Genomic DNA, 7,005 nt, shown 5'->3' on the forward strand with positions numbered 1-7,005 from the left:
GGGCCTCACCGAGGCAATGACTACTGACCGAGACCTTTGGAAATGTGCTGTGCATGAGAAGACCCGGCAAACCAAGTGAGATCGTTGCCAGTACCACCTGACTGGCCTTCGTGCGGGTGACATGTAAAAGCACCCACTACACTCTCTGAGTGGTTGGCGTTAGGAAGGGCATCCAGCTGTAGAAACTCTGCCGAATTAGACTGGAGCCCGGTGTTGCCATCCGGTTTCACCAGTCCTCAGTCAAATCGTCCAACCCATGCTAGCATGGAAAGCGGACGTTAAACGATGATGATGATGTATACATGCAAAACAAAAGAAAGCAAAAGGTGAAGACTTTCAGATGATGAATATTTGAGTAGAAATATATAGGTATTTATGTTTATACACAAAGTACAAGTGACAGAGAAAATCAAAGGGGAGAAAGTAAGGTGTTATAAGTCCAACAGCTGTTTTTGAGGGCTTGGAGATCCATTTTAATGTTGGTAGATGTGGTTCATCACAATATGCAAGCCATAATGGAAGCAATTGACACTGGATAAATCAAGCCTCCATCATCAGGGTAGAAAAGAACTTACGTTTCAGATCATAATGCAGAGAAGTTGAAACATGGAATGATTAAATGTGGAGAGCAAGAAGTATTAGAGATAGGAAGTAAGAGGGTCTGTAGGGTAATGGGGAGTGATAGGACAAAGAATGGTGAAAGGAGAGTGGTATTAGTGGAGGGATTAAGTAAACAACTTAACAACTGACCATCCTTCAATTACTATCTATCCTACTCCTCTCACTCATCTCTCAATATCCCTGCATATCTCACGTCTGTTTTCATTCCTCCACTTCACTCTCTATTTCATATCTTCCCTAGAATAATTATTGCTTAACCATTTTCTCACACCGTCTCTGATGAAGGGATATATAAAATATCCAAGAAACAGCTGTAAGAGCTTCTCTTTATAAATGTTCTGAAATCTTTCACAGCCTTGGATTTTTATCTCATTCTGAAAATTTTGTGTGTGTGTGTGTGTGTGTGTGTGTGTGTGTGTGTGTGTGTGTGTGTGTGTATGTGTGTGTGTGTGTGTGTGTGTAGATGATGGGCTTCTTTCAGTTGTGTCATGAGTGACACTCACAAGAGTAGTTAGAGGTTTAAAAAAAAAATGTTTTAATATGTCATTTATTACAAAAACAGTCAACCTGTATAGAAAAAATTAACACTACTTTCTTTTGGCATAATTATGTCCAAACAAGAGAAATAATATATTACAAATGAGTGATACATAGTTTATAGCTTTCATAATTTTGTACTAGTTTAATAAACTAATTGGATATACCTGAGGTTATGTATATATTCTCTTTATTGTGTTATATAAAAGAAGCAAAATTATTGCTTTCTCCCTTCCTAGAGCTGCTTTTTCTCTCTCAATGATTAAACTTGATTTGCAGTGAATACAAAAAATTTTTTTTTTCTTTTGCCTAAGGTCAGATAGTCATATTTAATCAGTTCTCTTCACTATTGCCATAATTGGAATAATAAATGTTCCATTCCTTACGAGGAATTTATTCAAAGGGAATTATTTTACACAATCCATCATGCTCTTTTCTTTTCATTTATTATTGCTGTCTTTGTGTTCCTCTTGTTCTTGTTACAGCTATATTGCTGCTGCTGTTGTTGTTGTTGTTGTTGTTGCTGTGCTTTTCACTGTTGCTATGGACGTTATTATTGCTATATTAGGCCGGCAAGCTGGCAGAATCGTTAGCACACTGGGCGAAACGCTTAGCAGTATTTCGTCTGTCTTTACGTTCCGAGTTCAAATTCCGCCAGGGTTGACTTTGTCTTTCATCCTTTCAGGGTCAATAAATTAAGTAGCAGCTGCATACTGGGGTCGATCTAATCGACTTAATCCCCTCTTCGTTTACCCCCTCCCCATCCCTTGTGGGCAATAAAGAGATGAATAAAGAAATAATTATTATGGCTATATTGATGTGTTGTTGTTCTCTTTGCAACATTTATTGTTGTTGTTATCACTGTTCTTGCTGTAGTTCTTGCTTTTGTTATTGTTGCTTCTGTTGCTGCTGTCACCACTGCTGCCACTGCTGCTGCTGCTGCTGTTTTTTCTCTCTTCAACCCAGTATCATTACTTTCTTCCAGTTTGTTACCATTCAAGCTGATGGGAAATATTTGCATTTAAAACTATTATTATAAAAAATTTTTTTAAATGATCCATGTCTTGGTAATTCAGTGGCTACAAATTAAAGAGGATTAACTTTTAGCTAACTGATTAAAATTTAATCCACTTTTATTTTATCAGAAAGAGAAAGAAAGAAAAAGAAAAAAAGAAAAAGAAAAAAGAAACTAAAAAAAGACAGTCAAAAATATAAGATTAGCATCACAGATTCCTGCATGTTTGTCTCAGGAACTAAAATAATTGAAAGGTTCCCGCGCCAAGTAGATTGTTGTTGTTGTTGTTGCAACTACTGCTGTTATTCTTGTTGTTTATTGTTGAAGACATTGGTGTTTCATTATTGCCAATCATTTCACTCATCCTTGTTACATTACACTGGCTGTCCAAATTATTCAAATTTTCCACACCCACCTACATCATGCATACACACACAAGGCACACTAACACATACACACAGATACACTCATGCTCTTACACACAAACAAATACACACACACACACACACACACACACACACACACACACATTCTCTCTCTCTTTTCCCCCTCTCTCTTAAAAGCCTCCCCATCCTGCAACACATGACACAGTCAACACATGCCACAAACATTTCTCCCCAAATCTCATATATTATTTCTAAAATCTCCATTCACCCCCAAGCAAGTATTTCAAGACAGTAAAGTATTAATTTGTTGAAATTTATTTAAAAACAAAAGACAAAGACAGGTGTATGAGCAAACAAGCAGGTGTATTAGTTTGATGCTTGGGAAAATGAAAAGGTTTGTCATGTTTCAAGCCTACGCTCTTCAGCAGAAAGGGATAAGAGAAACTAAACAGAGAATGAAATAACTTACAGATTTAGCAATCAAGCATGATCAATTATTTCATTATAAGCAGTCAAGCATGGTCAACTAGTTTATTCTAAGGTGGCAAGCTGGCAGAATCATTAGCATGCTGGGCAAAATGCTTAGTCCCATTTCACCTGTCTTTATATCCTGAGTTCAAATTCCACTGAGGTTGACTTTGCCTTTCATCTTTTTGGGGTTGATAAAAATAAGTACCAGTCGAGCACTGGGGTCAATGCAATGGACTGTTCCCCTCACCAAACATTTCAGGCCTTGTGGCTATAGTAGAAAGGATTAGTTCATTCTAGGCGGTCATTGTTTATTTTTATTCTATCTCTCTGTTGAAAGCACTTGATTGTGATCTCTCAAAAGCAGAGATTTTAAAATATAATCAAGCCTTTTCAGTTACCATTGGAAATTTCTGTAGGATACCAGTGACTGTTCTAAGAGACTGTGAACTACTTTGATAAAAACTGAGTCATCTAGTTTTATGCCTATAATTCTATGTATGAGATGTGAGTTAAAAATCATCATATTTCCATTGCTGATTAGATTTCAGGTACCAGGTTTCGTTCATAGTCATGGATAGAATATTTGAATTGTAAGAAATGATATTTCAACTTCAGCATGACTGTCTTTTCTGATCATAAAACAGGTTTAGGATGACAGATATAACTTGTTATATTATATCACATGTATTTTTGTGCAGTTTGACTGACAAGCAGAACATGTAGGAGGCAGTGGAAACCAGCAGGAAAACTGACTGGTGTTGCAACACTCCCTCACACACACACACACACACACAAACACAAGCACGCACACACAAACACAAGCACGCACACACATGCACATGTATGCACACACACACACACATGCACATGCATGCACACGCATGCATACACATACACACACATATATACATACATACATACTTATATACATGCATACTTATATGCATTCATACACACATACACTCTCCATCATACTCCAGGTATAATTACCGATAATGCATTGATAATGATAATAATAGTAATGATGTAATATTGACTATAAGGGCATATAGTGCAATAGTGTAATGTAATGCAGCGTAATATAATATAATTGTCTAATTAGCATGTGTGTGTGTATTTGCAATTGTATAAGTTTATATGGTTGTGGGTATGCATGTGAATGCACAGCCATCTGCATATGAATGTCTACAAGCTTGGCGATGTGAATATATGTGAATGCATTTACAAGTAAGAAAAAAGTATGCACAGACCAACCAGTGAGCATACAAACAAACACTCATCCACACAATGGCACACACATCGACACACACACAGACACACACACACACACACATGCGAACACTTATGTGCATATACAACAGACACATGATAGTAGATAATAACTGACCATAAAAGTCAGATGGCAATAAATACGGCAGATATGAAGGCTTGAGACACAGTTCAAGCCATATTTACACAGCTGATAGAACAATAAAAAAATATGCAGCAACCATACATACATACATGCATACCTTGTTGTTGTTGGCACCCTGTCGCTTATGACGACAAGGGTTCCAGTTGATCCGATCAACAGAACAGCCTGCTCATGAAATTAACATGCAAGTGGCTGAACACTCCACAGACACGTGTACCCTTAACGTAGTTCTCGGGGAGATTCAGTGTGATACAGAGTGTGTCAAGGCTGGCCCTTTGAATTACAGACACAACAGAAACAGGAAGTAAGAGTGAGAGAAAGTTGTGGTGGAAGAGTACAGCAGGGTTCGCCACCATCCTCTGCCGGAGCCTTGTGGAGCTTTAGGTGTTTTTGCTCAATAAACACTCACAACACCTGGTCTGGAAATCGAAACCGCAATTCTATGACCACGAGTCCACTGCCCTAACCACTGGGCCATACATACATATATCATATACTGCAGCATGAAGGTAAGATCAACAAAATAGTACTCCAACTGGTGACAGATAAATATTGCTTAATGAACACAGTATATATTTTTATGAGCTACTAATAGTTTTATGTGAGGAAAATAACACAGACATCATTTTATAACATGTTTGATGTCTTCATGCAATCTTCAGGCTTTACTCTCATGGCATATATTGGGTTGGTGCATAATTATTGCAGCTTTTTTTCAGCAAATTTTATTCAATAAAAACAATAACAACATGTAACAAAAACATCTTTAAATGATTATTTCGGAGCATATTCACCCTCTACTTCAATTACTCCTTCCCATTTGCTTGGCAGACGGTCAGGCCGTCATTTAAAGATGCTTTTATTAAACATTGTTATTGTTTTTGCTGAATAAAATTTGTTGAAAAAAAGCTGCAATAATTATGCACCAACTCATTACAAGCTAAAAGAGAATGATAGAATAAGAGAAAATATGAGAAAAGGTGAGAAGAAGGTAGATGTAAAAGATGGAAGGATGAAGCACCAAAAATGAAAAGGTAAAAAGGAAATAAAGGAATAAAAGGAAAAAAAGGGGTGAATTAGAATTATGTCCCCTTTCACTGTGAAGCCATAATAAGGCTCAATGGCTAGGGATCTAGAGTTTGTGGTATAGCTGCTCAATTTAGACAATTAGGTCTTAAAATCACAGTTGCTACTAATCTGTCAAAAGTTGATTTTGTTTAAGATGTTTCTCTAGATCTAAACTCTTTCTCTCATAAGCCATACCATAAGCCCAGTGAGAAACTTTCCTACCTACACAAACAGTCTTGCCACCCACCCGCAGTGCTTAAAAACTTGTTATCCAACATTAGCAACATAATATTTAACCTTTCTTCTTCTAAACAAATTTTTGATAAGGCAGCCTCCTACCAGAACAATGCCCCAGTCAATAGTGGCTTTAAAGCTGAATTATTTTACAACCCCTCTAGTAATAATACAAATAATATAAATAGGCCTAAAGATAATTTAGTTCACTCCCACTCCCTAAATGTTAAAACCAACATAGGTAAAACATTCCTGTCTCTCTTAGATAAACATTTTTCCCATAAATCACAGCAGAAAAATATTCAGACTCTCAATTAAATTATCATATAGCTTCTGCCCCAATATGAAGAACATCATTACATAAAAATGCCACCAAGAACCTACTCACAGTTATAACTGTCGAAACCCAGGAATTTGTTCATTCTACCAGGAGTGCATGATTGAATCTGTCATCTATGAGGCAGAAGTTACAGCATTGTTTAATTGTAGTTTGGAAGCATTTACAGCTGTTTCTGTTTATTAAATCGGAGTAAATTTACATTTACCTCGTTACATTTAAGAAACATCTTCAGAATGATTAGACGGAAAAGAAAGGCAAAGTAAAAGAAAACGAAAAATGGAAGACAACCTGTCACAACAACAGCAAAGACTTTACTGAAGGAATTTTTAAAACTAGAAAAACACCCCCACCAAACAGTCACTTAGACACCTTTGAGAACGAACTAGGGATACTATTAAGTATAACTCCTTCTGCCAACACCGCTGGTCAAATAGTCATTGTCCCCACTTATTGCCCCATGTATCTAATGAAGGAATCTCCAAACACATGGAACCAAACAAGTCACTAAAATGTAAGCCTAAAAACTTAATGAACTTTTATCCCTTCTTGTTTTTCTTTTTCTTTGTCTTTCTTTTCCCTCTAATCATTCTGAAGATGTTTGTTAAATGTAACGAGTTAAATGTAAATTTACCCCGATTTGATAAACAGAAACAGCTGTAAATGCTTCTAAACTACAATTAAACAATGACTTTTTAACACCAATGATCCACTTCTAATTGTTAATTATTGCTCCGTTTCTTTTCTTTTCTATATATATTAAGTCACGGTTTTACCTTTAAAATACCAACTATTGTATACCTTATAGCTAGGATAATACATGGTGAGGTAATACACCAGGAGTGCCTACGGATACATCTGTCCCTCAGATGGTTGCATAACCTCTAACTTACATCTTGTTTAACATATATATATATATATA

Source organism: Octopus bimaculoides, chromosome 2, assembly GCF_001194135.2.
Source record: "Octopus bimaculoides isolate UCB-OBI-ISO-001 chromosome 2, ASM119413v2, whole genome shotgun sequence".
Classification (NCBI taxonomy): Eukaryota; Metazoa; Mollusca; class Cephalopoda; order Octopoda; family Octopodidae; genus Octopus; species Octopus bimaculoides.